Below are 16,054 nucleotides of genomic sequence, written 5' to 3' on the forward strand. Positions count from 1 at the left end.
TTAATGTTAATCCAGAGTTATTTAATTTCTAATATTTGAAAGGAAAAGGATTCAAATAATTACAAACAGACAGACCCATCAAACATTATAAACCTTTGCAATAATGAAAGTCTTACAGTATAAACGAGTTTAGTATTTTCTCATTCATATATATATATATGGTTCTATGCAAGTTCAAATTGATTCTCTGGAAACACGCCAGTCTATTTCACGATGAATCGGGTCACGTTTGATTCGCGGCTCGGTCGTACGTTTTCGAGTATTCGATAGACATTTGATTAGAAACCTCGATCGAATATCGTGACCATCGATAGATATTCTGATAAATTGGATAAGTTGCGTATTTTAGATTATACGAAATCTACTGCTTGATTATATCGATAAAAGAAATATATATATATATGAGAGAGAGAAAGAAAGAGAGTGTGAGAGATAAAAAAAGAAAAAGAAGAACAAAATCATTATACTCGTCGTTAGAAATGAAAAGTAATTTTTATCTATCCCATTTGTTCGATCGCTATCTTAATCACTGCCACTGTTTAGCACGAGGAGAGCTACTTAGCGGAGCTGCATTTAGCAACTTAAGTGGGTACGCTTGGCCAGCTAGTAGCTACGACTATACTACGTTCGTAAGATCACGCCGTAATTGAACTTCCGGTCGTTCAAAACGAAGTATCCTTGACGGCGAGATTCCGAATAGTGCACTAGCATTTTCTAAGAATTCTCTCTCTCTCTCTTTTAAGAAAAGAAAAGTTAAAAAGAAAAAAGTTTATATATATATATATATAAGTAAGAGGGAAGAAAAATAAACGGGTAAAAAGAAAAGAAGAAGAAAAAAAAATATAGAAAAAGAAGAGAAAATCGATTTTAGTATCGTCTCCCACATTTGGAAACTCATTGAAAAAGCTTCTTCTCGAAATTCGATTCGATTTAGCGATCCGCCGCCAAGCTCTTATCAGCTTACCAACGAATTATCGAACTCGTAACGATAAATGTTCAATGATCGTCCGCGAGAAGTTTACGTGCACAAGTTGTACGATTTCGGATTACGTTGATTTTATCCACGCAGAAACGACGGAGTAGTAGTAGTAGTAGTAGTAGGTTGGTGGAAACCTATCGAAAATCCCACGTAGAAATCAATAGAAACGTTCGCGTTTATTTGGCCGCTAATTGCAACGAGACCTCAATTGCAGCAATTATCGCACCGGCAAAATTGCATAATTATAGATTGAGCGATGGAAATATTTAACTGGAAGTTTCGACAGGAAATATAGAGAATAATCGAGTATGACGTATCGCCGATTCGTTATCGCGCGGATTTGCAGAGCCGAGTGATCTGCTGCGGTAGTACCATCAACGACATGTCGACCGTACCGTTCGTTCATTCCTTCCCCTCGTCAACTATTTTTAACTTTATTCTGACAAATTTTACAAATATTATACAATTTATATTTCAAAATTTCAAGATTATTCATAATAGCTTTGATCAATGAAAATATTGATGTGCGTCCGTTAGAATCATCTATGTTATCATAGTAATTTATTGTGAACTAACCCATTAAAAATCATTTATTTACGTGTTTATTTTATACGAAGAAAATGAAATGAATGAAAATATATTTCATAATAAAAACGATTTTTCAATTATTAAACATAATTAATCAAAAGATAGAATATATCGGTTACAGATGAATCCAACAACATATGCACTGAATAAGGGGGCCACTTCTCCTAACACTTCCGTTAACTTCCGATTACAATCCTTTAGCCACTTGTGTAACTTCTAACTACAGGAGCATAAATCAATGTATGGAGAGGGAAGGTGGGGGAGCTTTTCACGATGGCAATCCAGGAAATTTCTCCGACTCTCTTGCTCTTGGCACTTTGTCCTTACTTCTGACACACAGTCATCTTGAGTTCCTTAGCTTATAAAGTTACATAGTTTATGAGGAAGATACTATGTTATCGATCATGTTGGAGGAACATCGCGAATCGGATAGGAGGGAACGATTCTAACATTAAACAAGCTTCGCATGAACGATGATTAAACGCAAGTAGGCACCATTTGAATAATTATCGATAGAACGCGGTTAGAATGATTCAGTTAGTTCGGACACGATTTGAATAATAACCTTTGGTGTTATAAGAAAGCAAGGATGGATATGATAGATACATAGTTCTATATATGTAATAGGTATACATGTATATGTACATATCAGATGTACTATCTCTCCGCAACTGCACATACACACATATGTACCTGCATGTATTACGTCATTTGAATGAACACACAGTACAATGTATACACATAGATATCTACTAACATGTATTCGCGTGACGTGTTACGTTTGCTGTTGTATGTACGTTAAGACAATAGTACCTGGTACTACATATGTACGCACGTTCGATCTACTGTCAATCATAATATCGCGTGTATATCTCATTGCATAAATTATTCTAATAAAATATCTCACATAAATACATATGTGTATGATATTTTCGTATAAATATATTAGATTTCGTAGAAAATGATTCTTTATACATTATTACATTGTTTCTATTATTTTTTTTTTTTTTATTTTGATATCTTTCTTTTGACACCATTACTTTCTCATGTTATATTATTGTCAAAACAAGAATTGTATATTTTTCTTCGTATCTTTTATCATTTACTTTTTTTTTTTCATACTTTTCCTTTCTCCTGTTATTTCCTCAAGCTGCCTCTTCAAGCTACCCTCTTCATCCTACACGTGACGGCACTGTTTGCCGAACTCATGCATTCGCATTTTCACGGGTCAACGGACATTCGATGGAGCCAGTTTCGAAGCATGCAGCCCGTCCTCGATCGCCAGAATTTTCCTGTCCTTTCTATCTGCTACCTTCTGCTATACTTTTGTCCTTTTTTCTCTTTTTCTCTCTCTCTACCTTGTTCGTTTTTTTTTCTACTCTTTTTCTACTATCCCTAGTCTTCTTTTTTTTTCCACCCACGAGAATTGGAAATCAATTTAGGAAAACGGTAATAAACGGACGTGAGTGCACGAACCCACTCTTTCCGTTTGTTCCTTCATTTTATACCTTCTTTTCCTTCTTCTTCTTCTTCTTCTTCTTCTTCTTATTTTTATACTTTCCCTTACCCCGTTCATCTTACCTTTACTTTTTTTTTTCTTGCAAGAAGGTAAACCGTGCACGTTGACTACACCAACTACTTCATGCAAGACCACCACCGAAGAGACCATTTTACCGAAATCTTTTACGATCAAACTTAAAGGAAAGTTTTAAAACTCGAAGAGAATAAGAGTTTTCCATATACTTGACTTTTATTTCTTTTAACAATATGACATTTCGAATGCTGTCACCGTATGAAACAAGATACGTATCTCATAAGTTATAGCAAAGTATATAACCATATTTTTCTTTCACTTTTCTGTTCCATTTTCTTTTTCTTATTCTTATTCTTATTCTTATTCTTTTTTTCATTTTGTATCGATATCTCTTCGTATCGAAGATTTTTCTCGAGAATTTTTATCATATTCGCGCACGTTTCGTACGTTGATTCAACAAAACCCTAAATATTTGAAATTTTCGATACACCTTATATAAGATTGAAACAAATTTGGTCGATCATAAATTTGCTATTCTCTCTTATTCGATGTTTCTTCTTCATCTACGTGATTCGTTCTCGTAAAATCGTGAAAGAAAAACTATTCTAACTAAAGAATATATACGTATATATATATATATATATATATAATAATGTATATTTTTATGGACTCTATAAAATTACACTACCTAAGATGATATTTCTTGAAATTTTCTATGCAAATCTCAGTGGCACGTGATTTGCGAGACCCAAGGTTAGGGTGGAGGGCTTTTGGTATCTTATATGTCAGGTACTCGAGAACGTGTGATTAAGTAGGAAGAAAGTTTTAAACGTACCGCGAACTGTCGCGTTTCATTAGCACCCTACCCTCTTCTAGTATCACCATAAAATAAAATGGGTAGAAAGACGCGTCATTTGGTAGAATAATTTTCTGAGAGAAGAGAGAGAGAGAGAGAGAGAGAGGAAAAATATAAAGAAAAACCATGCACATTTAGTAAGGTTAACAAAAAACGAGTACGTTCGTACCTTAACGTTTGAAGTATAGAAATTAAGTCCAATTTAGTGTTGTATATCGAATTTCATATATATATATATTATAAAATATAATTCATTACGTCATATTTGCAACACCGAATTTTACGTCAAGTTTAAGTTTAACCTAAATTAATAAAAAAAAAAGTAAAAATTCATACCATAAGTGGGTACTACCGATAGTAATAAGTATATCGATATGTATAAAACATAATATGTATATTAGTATATGTGTAGAAAAATGATTGCATAACTGATAGAAGATAGTCATCATAATTAGAAGGATCGATTTATGGAAAAGGACTCTTTCAACGTGAAAGTTGACGGTGTTGGCGAGGTCACGCTCGTCCAAAAATATACTACGTTCCGAAAGGGGAAACATAGTCTTCCCTCTCACTCTCTCTCTCTCTCTCTCTCACTCTCTCTTTGAAACACGTGTAAATGGCCTCAGCACATATCTGCATTCGAGAGAGAGGTTTATTGCTTTAACTTTGAGCCGGGGTCATTTCCCGCGGGATTCTATGTTTGTATTAAGAATTCATTAATTTCTCTGCAGCACAAGATCGAGAAGAGAGAAAAATAGAGAGAGACAGAGAGAGAAAGAGAGAAAGAGTAAGCCACCCTGCGTTTTCTCTTTTCTCTCTTTCGCTTGATCTTTTATTTTTCTTTTTTATTTTTTTTTTATTTTTTTGTTTTTCTTTTTTGTTTCTCTTATTCTTTATTCTCGTATAATTTTTTTTTCTCTTTGCGGTCGCCGTACGAAGAAGTATTTCGTCTGTTTAAGCCGACATATTTAAAGGCGCCTCGTGAAACGAGTGAGATATCGCACGCGCGAGCAAAGAGAAGCATTACTTTACTGCCGTAAAGAATTTTACGAAGAATCATCACCACCACCTTCACCACCACCTTCACCACCACTATCACCCTCCACCCACTTCTTTCCTTCTCCATCTTCTTCTTCTTCTTCTTCTTCTACTACTATTACTCCTTACCTTTTTACATTTTTTCTTCTTTCTATTTTTCTTATACTCCTACTATTTCACTTTTCACCATAGACCACCACCACCTTGCTGTTTTATAATCTACGAGGCGTTAAACCGAGGTCTATAAGAACATTTATATTATCATGATTTATCTATCTTTGCTTTAGTTAATTTCTTCCTTAATGTACCCGAACGACGAACGAATGAACGAAAGAAGGTTAGCACAAGAATAAAAAGAAAAAGAAAAAATGAATCTTAAGTAGACTTTTATGCAAAAACATTTCTTTCTTACCTACTTGTTAACTAAACTACCACCTAACTCTTCCCTTTTCTATCTCCAATTAACTTACTTATTTATTTTATTTTATTTTTTAACTAACAAATTTTATATTCAAATTAATATTAAAAAGAAAAAAGAAGAAGTAACAAAATCTTCGTATTAAATCGAGATTCCTTTTTTATCCCTTACCCTTTCCCCATACTATATATAATATATAACATATAATCATCTATCTATTCGAATCTCATGAGATTTTCCATCTAAAAAAGGAAACGTTGAAGTAAACTCTCTTTCTTATAAGATACGAATCCCATAGATAGTGGCAAAAACATAAGATGGAAAGTAGTATTCGCGAAAGTAACAAGGAGAGTCTGAAACAGTGAACCTCGTTTAAAAGAAAAAGAGAAGAAGCAAATAGAAAGAGAAAGAAAAGGAGAAGAGAGATAAAAGGGGAAAGAAAAGGGTATGGGGAGAGGTGGGGTGAAGTAGGGTAGGGAAGAAGTCTCCTTAAGGGAGAAAGAGAGTATCCGGAGAGTAAGGTATCTTCGAAGTGGGACGCCTTGTATAAGCTGGATACCTACTCTGTGAAACGAAGTGCCGAGGGCGCCCCGGAGACGAGGTGGTTACGAGTACGTAACACTTCCTTTCTCTCTCACTCACTCATTCTCTCTCTCTCTCTCTGGAACCTCTTTCCACGACCTTATCCCCAAAACTCGTCACACCCCTGTAGTAAGTAGTCGTCGTCGTCGTCGTCGTCGTCTTCTTCTTAGTCTACGTCTTCGTCTTCGTCTTCGTCGTCGTCTAGGGATCGAGAGCATCGCGTTTATTCGGCTTATGCAAATTCGCTGTAAATTGCGTGGTTGCCACCCCTTCCTCCCCCTACTCCAACCTCCTATTGTGCCTACCGGCGTTTTCCAAGAAACGACGATACGTTCTTCCTTGATAGAACGAAGAAACTGGATATCTTTTTCTTCATTCTCCACCTCCTCCTTCTTCTCCTCCTTTGAGAATTTCCCTTTCTACACTCGATCGTTTAAAAAGGGTTTTCTTTTCAATAATTTAACGCGAATATACGAAAGGATTATTCTGTTTCTTTTTTTCTTTTTTTCTTTTTTCTCTCCATTGAATACACTAATATATCTAAAGAAGTTTCTTTACACAAGAAGATTACGGTACTACTACTTTTATCCGATTAATATTTATTTCTAAATGGAAACTCTAACATTTTTTTTTCTTTTCTTTTTGTATATTTGTTCTTCCCTCTCTTTCTTCTTTTCTGTCCCTCTTTTTTTTTCTTTCTCTCTCTCTCTCTTATCTTCTTTTCAACAAACATACGCTGGGATCGTTCGCGTCTTTCACACATTTTTATTTAAAGCAAAGCAGCACTACTACTACTACTACTACTACTACTACTACTATTATTACTAGTTCGTTCACCGTTGAATCCGCGGGTCAACTTGTAAGAGACAGAAAGATAAAGAGAGAAGAAGAAGGGACAAGAGGGAGGGGTTAAAGGGGATGGGTTGGTAGGAGGGTAAAGGGGTAAAGTAAAGAGGTAGAGAGAGAGAGAGAGAGAGAGAGAGAGAGAGAAATGCGTCTAGAATTTGTAAGGTATTTTTAGTTCTCCTAGGGAAGAGAAGCGCCTACTCGGTCGCGCGAGGGTTCTCAGGTCATGCTAAGTTTAAACCCTTCTAACCTTGTTACAACGGCCCTTCGGGCAACGGGCAAGATCTCGAGGATGCACGGTCGTTAACGCGAACTTGCTAAGATTATTTGAAAGTCCCAATTCAAGCATGGAATAATTAATTGTGCCGACTAACCACTCATACGTCCCATAGAATTTCTTGATAGTTAAACAGTGAATGAAAAAGAGAGATAGACAATCGTTTCTGTTCAAAATGAAAACCTTTCGCTAATTGTTTCAATGATCATTCATTCATCAGAACAACCAAATCTTTTCTTTAACTTGAAATTCTTTATCATTTGAAGTATCTTTTAATAATGTCATTATACTAGTATCAATTCTAGTATTCTAGTTTATTGATAAAGTTGATATCTTTTGAAGTATCTATCATTTTGATTAATGATTTTTTTTTTTTTTTGAAGTGTAAATTTCTTTTGAATTAGGATGATTTGGAAATCGTGTAACGGAAATATGTCAAACGATGAAACACGGAAATATGTCAGAAAAAAGAGACAAACATATATAAGATTGAGCATGTGAGAGAATGAGATAGAAAATAGCATAAATTTGATTTTTTTTTTTTCTAAGATATTCGAAAATCAGCGATAACATATTAAAAACGCACATCATTAAACCTTTGAGTATTGAATCCTTTTAACTATAATGTTTTGTAGGAACGGAATAATTTATTAATAATAAATTATATTTAATAATTAAAGTTTTTCCTTCTGAATATAATTTAATTAATTAATATTAACAAACACGCATATGCTTCGAACGATAAGGTTAGTAATTTTTATTAAACGCATATATGTGTTCATAACACTCTAAGAGTTAACAAAACATTAACAAAATTTCTCTTTGCTATTTGCAAATAGATGAACTTTCGTAGGAAAAGCTTAGAAGCTTTTTCAACCGATCGTCTCATTGTTTTTTTTCTTTTTTTTTTTCATTTTTTTTTTTCGGGAACAGGCCCGAACTAACTTTTTTGCTATGAGAGAGTTACTCGTGCGAGACACGAACCCTGTTATCTTCGAACGTGTCGAGTTACCTCGTTAACCAACAACCTTCTTTCCTGCACGAAGGACACAAGAGAAAAGAAGAAGAAGAAGAAGAGAAAGAAAAAGAAGAATCGAGGGATTCCCTCTTTTCCTACAACTTCACTAACCCTTCCTCTCCTCCCTCTCTAACCCCGTTCCTATCCAAAAAGCCCACACACCTTCATACTTCTCTTACCACGTACGGTAACTTTTCACTTTACGATCTGACGCCCGTTATGTTTCTTCCTTGACGTTCATCTCTCTCTCTCTCTCTCTCTCTCACTCTCTCTTTCATCCTTTTTCTATCCCTTTTTTTCCTTTCTGTATATTGTTCTTTCCTCTTGTCTCCCTTATTATTTTTTTGTTTCTTAAGACAAATATGCCAACGAGTTCCCCGTTTATTTCCGCCTCCCCTCCACCCACGTTTTACATCGTTGGACCAATCGTGATTTTCAAAACACTCGCGAGAACTTCTTTCCTTTTTTTACTTTTTCATTTTTATTCCTTTTCTTGATATTCTTTTCTAACTTTCTCTTTTTTCTTCTTTTTCTTTTAACGAAAAATATCTGAAATTCGGCTTACGTTTTTCTAGGTCTAACATTCGTTGGATCTTTTCATTGGTAGAAAGAATCATTACGACAGGTGACAAACATCGAAAGGGGTAATAGTAACGCGCCATGAATCGTACCTTAACGAAGGTGAAAAGGGGTTGTCTAGATGGAGATGGAAGGAGGGAAGGGGACGGGCTTGGTGCAATCTTGCGACAATTGTCACGTGTTTGTCCCTCGACACGTTGATTCCTTCTTTTTCATTTTCAATCTTTCTCTCTCTCTTTTCCTTCATTTTTTTTTTTTTTTCATTTGAGACGTCCATCAATTTTCAATCGACAATTTTCAAACCTTAACACATAAACACATATAGATTGTCTTATATAGTATAATAAAATAACGTGTATGGGTTATTACATAATAGTAGTAATAGTAGTAAGTGTGTTTCCAATATATGCCAACATATTTCACTTTTGTGAATCTAACATTTCGTGTCATCTCGTCTATCAAATAATAGCAAAAAGAAAAAAGAGAAAAAAAGAATTTTCGTTTCATCTTTTTTCTATTTGAAAATTTCATGAAAATGTTCAACACAATATACAGGTCAACAAAAGGACTCATGTACTTGGTAAAAATGTACGATGTATATCTCGTTCGTGTATTTCGTGTTCTTTCAAATAACTCGCTTGAGAAAACTCGATAGAATCTCAACTACGAATCTATGGTCCCCGAACGGGGAAAAACTCGTTGACTACTACTACTAAGAAAACGACGATAACAACATGGTTGTTGAATAAAGGAACATTACAATGTTGTTTCTTATCGTCTTGTAGAGAGAATATGTAATGAACGATTTAATGTCTATGCTATGGGGTTCACTGTTTCGTTTTAACTTGTACTAATCGGAATTAATCGGAATGTATTGTTACTGAACATAGATTGGGTATATTATTCGACTCAGGGTTGTTATTATCCATGGAGGTAACAGGGAAAAGGGAAATATATGTATATATATATATATATATATATTCGTCAATCGATTGATCGGTAAACGAATTATTAAGTATGCATGAGACAGATTGGACATTACATTTACATTACGTACGCTACACGTATATCAACTATTGGCAGTCATTAATCCGATTCGAATGTGTCTCTTTCGATGAATGACAACTTTGGTAGAACGGATTAAAAGCTTTGATCGAGTCGAGTTAATTTATCGTAGATTTTACTGTTTAATTAATCATTCCGATATAGGGAAGAAAAACCATTGGAATTATCCATCTCTATGATGATTATCTAATAGAAGTACGAATAATCTTTCATTAATTTCAAATATATCTTCGTTATCTGTATATATGTATATACGTATGTATTTATATAAAGATATATATATATATATATTTATATAAGGCAAAAGAGAGTAAATGGAATAAACATTTCCACGAGTTTTCTTTCGACGTAATGAATGTTTTATAATAATTACGGAATAGTGTAATGGAAATAATTAGCAGGTAAATTACGCTTAACGCAAGCTGTTTTATAAGCGTGTACGCGTGTGATAAATTTAAAAGCACGTTGCTGTACAGAGCTTAAATGTACTATTCTTTCTTTCTTCCTTTCTTCCTTCCTTTCATTTTGAAGTATACTCGACACTTATGATCGTTCATGCAAACGAATATTACTTTACGATAAAGATTACTAAAAGAAAAAGTATTATATATATATTTTATCTCGAGTGAAAGATAGATTTCGCTGATGAATTTTTATACTTTTGACTTGAACGTTACACGATCTAAAAAAGAATTTCTTTTCTTTTTTTTTTTTTTTCTAGAATGTGCCTGAAGAAATTCAAATTTATCATTTCTTCTTATCTATTTCCCTACAAGATATTCCATGGCAGCTTTATTTTTCACAAGGGGGAGGGGGAGGGGCTTCTTCTCTTTTTCTTTTCTACGAACGATCGTCTATGTGTGGTTCTGTGAAGAAAATTTAAAAAAAAGAAAATGATACGTAGTTTTGTTTGCTTAGTTCAACTGTTCAACGAATGATAGATTTTTATTTAACCTTCCCATTTCCTTTTTTTTTTTTATTTCTAACATTAAAAAAAAAATACGAGATGATTGATTATATCGTTTCATTTACACCGTCTATTTTTTTATGACGTTTAATTTTATTCAAGAAAAATAATAAGAGTAGTAGTAGTAGAAGAAGAAGAAGAAGAAGAAGAATAAGAAAAAATATGAACGAATTTTTCAACATCTTCGAATAAAAGAAGAAAATTCTTCCCTTTTACGTTCGTAGAGACCGAATTCCATGAGTACGAAAGATTGAGAAGCCCTTTGCACGGTCGGACAATACCTAAGGGCGCCCGCTTAAGCCTCGTTTTAGGATCGTTAAGTCGCCTGTATATTTCAGGCCTTCTCTAGACAGCCCGGAGTACCCTATCTTAGAGCTCTTCTTCATGTTTTCATCTTTTTCTTCTTCTTCTTCTTCTTCTTTCTCTTTTTCGTCTACTTTCTTTTACTTCTTTTTTTTACTCTACACTTATTCTATATCTTATCTTCAAACTACACATCTTTTACTCTTCTATGATACAAAATTATTATTTAAAGTAACTCATCTTTGGTTGAAATACAAAAACGTTAATTTATTTACCATTTTATGTCACATTAATATATAAAATATAAATTAAATTAAATAATATAAAATAATATATTATATAATATATAATATAAAAATAAAATGATAAATAATATAAATATAATAATATATAAAAAATATTAATATATTATATTTGTAATAATAGTATATAATAATAATAATAATAATAATAGTAGTTTTATTTATTCAATCTATTTATCTTTTTTTCTTAGAAGGGATTAAAATTCATTAGTAATAATCAATATAAAATGATAGAAGATATAAAAAAAAAAATGTTTTAAGATTACCCATTAATCGCAGAAACAGTATTTTGCATATTATGATTTCTCGAGTATGACAAGTAGATATCGTAAAGTTCAACTTTTCTTCTCTTTACTCCCCATAGACGCATAAGCAAAGTACCCCTTTTTTATAATCGCAGCATTGCAAGTCTCTGCACGACGATAAAATCTTTTCCTCTTTTGCCGGTTTACATTTTGAAACGTCGCAAAGGGGTCATCCGAACTTCTCGACCAACACTTTGTGAACGTACGAGTAAAGAAAAGGGTGAATCTAAAAAGAAACTTACTCTTTTTTCTATCTTTCTCTTCTTCTTCTTCTTCTTCTTCTTTAACCGAAGACACCGTCGAATCAAAATAAAAAAAAAAAAAAAAAAGAAGAAAGAAAATGAAGGAAGATGAGTTTAACGACTGAACGTTGCGGAATCACGTTCGTGCAACGGATAACGGTACGTGATGGTTACTGAATTAATCGCCTCATAAACGTACGATGGTCCAAGATCGTTATTGCTTTATCGTTTCGATAAACGTCCCTCCTCTTACTCTCATCATCTTCGTATCTTTTAACGACATCGTTGTCCAGTTCCCACGACGAGGGTGGAATCTAATTTTTCTTTTTGTTTCCAAAGAGTAAAAAAAAAAAAAAGAATGTAAGAGGGGGTTAGTTTTTTTTTGTCGTAATCGTCATTATTCATGTAATTTAAAAATTATGAAAAGAAAAGCTCTTTTGATATTTTCTATAAGTAATATTAACCGTAATGTGTTATATAATATTTCGAAAGATACAAAAAGAAAAAAAGTAAGTATATTCGAATAAAACTGGGACCACCAATAACTCATCACGTTCTGGTGAGATGATCGCGTTGCATAAAGGAATATGATCGAGAAATGGAAGTCGATGGGGGTGGTGGTGATGGTGGTTGGTGATGGTGTCGTGAATTCACGTTGGCAACTATCTCGAATAACCGGTTCGCGGTCGTGTTATTCAAGACATATAAGTTTCTAAAATGTCAAAGCTGTACATGTACAACCTATTACTTTCTTTCTATCTTTTTCTCGTTCCCTATATTCATCAGATTCTCTTTTTCTCTCTTTCTTACACACACACATATATATACACATACACTCTCTCTCTCTCTCTCTCTCTCTCTATCATTCCTATCATCCTTAACCGAGGACGTCTTATTTCCGCACCGACTGAAAAATGACCATTCTCTTCCGGCCACGTCCCAGGATGGTCATCGTTTTTAGAGAAGAGAAAATATGGGGGGTGTGACAGTGCATCAACGCGAGAAGAAACCCCATGGAAATGCTGTAAGAGCATTTTTCCCGTCTATCCTTCTTCGAGGATTACCACCGAGCTTTTCTTTCCAACAAACGAATACGTGTGCTTTTTTATTTCTTACACCCTCCCCCCCCCCCAGTCTCTTAACACGAGTGCACAAAAGATTATGGGATTTTACTTTTCAACTCTTCATCCCCACTCTCTCTCTCTCTCACACACACACCGATTTATTTTTTTTTTAATTACAATTATTTTAAAATTCGATTGATTTTACAATATGAAATGTTGAAATTATTGTATTATTTTTTTATACATTGTATAATTTCGAAATATTTGTAAAACTGTTGAGCTTACACGTACACGTAAATTATGCTTGTCCTTTTTATCTTCTTTTGACATTTTTGTACTATTATCAATTTTAATGAAACACAAAAAGTAAGAACTTTTCTCATATACTTTGATTTTGTACGATAAGGTTATTATATTGTAATAAAAGATGATCTGCAGGAAGCAAGGCAACGATGTCATAAATACTCCAACGCGCGCGATGAAATTTAATATTATCCTTGATAATCGGTATTAATTTAAGTATTAATAAAATCGATCATTATACGCATACTAATGGCTCTCATAGAATGTTATAGATGAAAGATTAGTTTTCATTGATTACTGTTAGGTATCCTCTCACTCTCTCTCTCTCTTTTATCTTACGTTCTGTAAAATTTCTTATCTTCATCAATATCTTCATTTGTACAAAATTATAAAATACTTGAACAATTATTATACAACAGATTAAAAGAAATTAAACATTAAAATTATCGAGTCAATAAAGAAAAAGAAAAAAAACAAGATTTACGAAAAAGGATTAGGAAAATTTAAAGAAAATTCTATAAAAAGGATGTGTGTTTTATCATTTAAACGTGTTTCCGTCTTATTATTGTAAAATATGACGTTAATGGGGTAATAGAATGTGAGAGTGGTGGGGAGTAGAATTTGTTTGTTCTTATTTTTACTTCTTCTTCATTAGAGTCAAAAATTATAATGAAAACTTAATTTTCATTGTGACAGAAATGTGATAAGTTCGATGCTAAAAGAATAGGTAAAATTGTATAAGTGCCATTGGGTATAGAAAAGAAAATGCATTTTACAGTGCAACGGAACGATATTACTGCTTTTAACTCGCACGATCAAATTAATGTAATGGATGGTAGACGGGGAATGTACGACGATTAAAGTTAAAAATCGAGAGCAACCGGTGATGGGTGCACCCGTTTATCCCTTCGGTACGTTCCATGAAATATTTATATTGTGTTACCAGAAATAACGCGCCTCCCTCCTCTCCCCTCTCCTCCCCACCCCACCCCACCCTTCCCTTCCCATCCCATCCCTTTCCTTCCCGTTCCGTCACCTCCTACGTTGCGATTTTATTACGAACGGCTGCATTTGCATACGAGTATTAACGGTATCATTAGACCGCTTTACCCCGTACACGCGATTTAATCATCTGCCGGGTTTGTAGTGTGCGAGACAAGTCAACTAAAAATATGTAAAATTATTAATTATTTCAGCGTCACGTTGCCGTTTGCCGCATTTCCTGCTCGTAAAATATCTAATTCACTCTCTCGCTCTCTCTCTCTCTCTCTCTCTACAAAACCGACTACTTTAACATTACGACGAAGTATGGTTAAACGGATATTTAATATAGAAAATAACAGATAACCAATTAAATATTAAATAAATAAACAAATATATATATATTTACAATAAGGGAATACACTGGCGAGATTTAGTATTTGCTGCAATGAACTTTGGAGTTCCTAATATTAATTAATAATAATAATAATAATAATAATATATACACAATCTCTGATATCAATCGATAAGTTATTTGTTAAAATTACACAATATTAATTACATAGAACCAATTCGGTGTATTAACGAATTACGATAAATCAAGTATAAATACTTTGAAGGGTAGGGCGAGGGGTGGTACCCTTTTTCTAGTTTTTTTTTTCCTTATTAATTATGTGTTCTTATCTCCTCTTTTTTAAATTGATATCGAAATGACGAATATCCGAGTATAATATCGCGTAGAAAGATGTAAATATCGTTCATTTGTATGAAACTAAGACACCTGCCTTTCTTGTTCTTCCTCTTCCTTCTTTGTAGTAGTATTCCTTGCAATGTACGTAGGGAAGGTGGCATTTAAGCTTCCTTAGGTCGAAGGGAACGATCGTCGTCCGAACGATCCTCATAACCCTCATGCGTGAGGTCGATGCAAAGGAGCGTGAGGCGCGTGTTTGCCGGATTACTGACGTTCCATATGCGTGCAGGCTCATCGTGTGTCTACGTATGTGTATATATATGTGTGTGTGTATATATATGCGTTGGTAGGCAATCACCTTAATGATAATTTACGATCCTGAGCATAAACGTGTCCCGGCTGGAATTGATTTGTTTACTCCCAAAGGATCCTCACGCGATTTCACGTCGTGGCCATCATCTCGCACGGGTGGCCCCGGTGCACCAGCTTGTCGTCTTTTATTCTTTTTTTTTATTTTCTTTTCTTCTTCTTCTTCTTCAACTTCATCTTCGCTTCTTCTTCTTCTTCTTCTTCTTCTTCTTCTTCTGCTTCTTTTCTTTCTTTATTTTCTTTCTTCTACCTTCTACGCTCGGTTCCCTTTTTTTGCTTCAGCCCTCCTACTTCTCGTCCCGTTCTCCTCCTCCTTACTTCTGTTTCTTTTTTCTCTACCAACGCGTATTCTTTTTATGTCGGCCCACAAAATTTCGATTTTAATATCTTCATCTTCGCACGGCCCGAAACCACCACCACCACCACCACCACCACCACTACCAGGCGGAAGCCCACGAAACAAGCTGCTCAGAGGAATGCACTCGAGCAAGAATCTTTTAAAGTTTCCTTTCAATATACTTCCCCACCCTCTGATAGAAACTTTTTGATCGTATAAACGTGTTATCAAAGTGAAACTAGATGAAAAGGGTGAGATCATTAATTCGGATCATTAAAATGTTTGTTAACTTGATTTACCTCTTTAGAAATAGAAAGTTATTCTTAAAGGATTAAAAGGTTCGTTCGTAAAGGAATAAACGAACTAACTCCTTCGGTCAAACTGGTGTAACGTTAACGCGGTTTTACCTC

The 16,054-nt window shown here is 34.2% G+C and overlaps 1 protein-coding gene across 2 annotated transcripts in view; it reads left to right on the forward strand.

Annotated features, from left to right (window-relative positions):
* The window catches only part of vn (membrane-bound neuregulin protein vein), a 305,343-nt gene that overhangs the window by 84,622 nt on the left and 204,667 nt on the right, over positions 1-16,054 (forward strand). The window lies entirely within an intron of this gene.

This window comes from Polistes dominula, unplaced genomic scaffold, assembly GCF_049000335.1.
Source record: "Polistes dominula isolate Pdom_NZ unplaced genomic scaffold, Pdom_raw_medaka contig_82, whole genome shotgun sequence".
Taxonomy (NCBI): domain Eukaryota; kingdom Metazoa; phylum Arthropoda; class Insecta; order Hymenoptera; family Vespidae; genus Polistes; species Polistes dominula.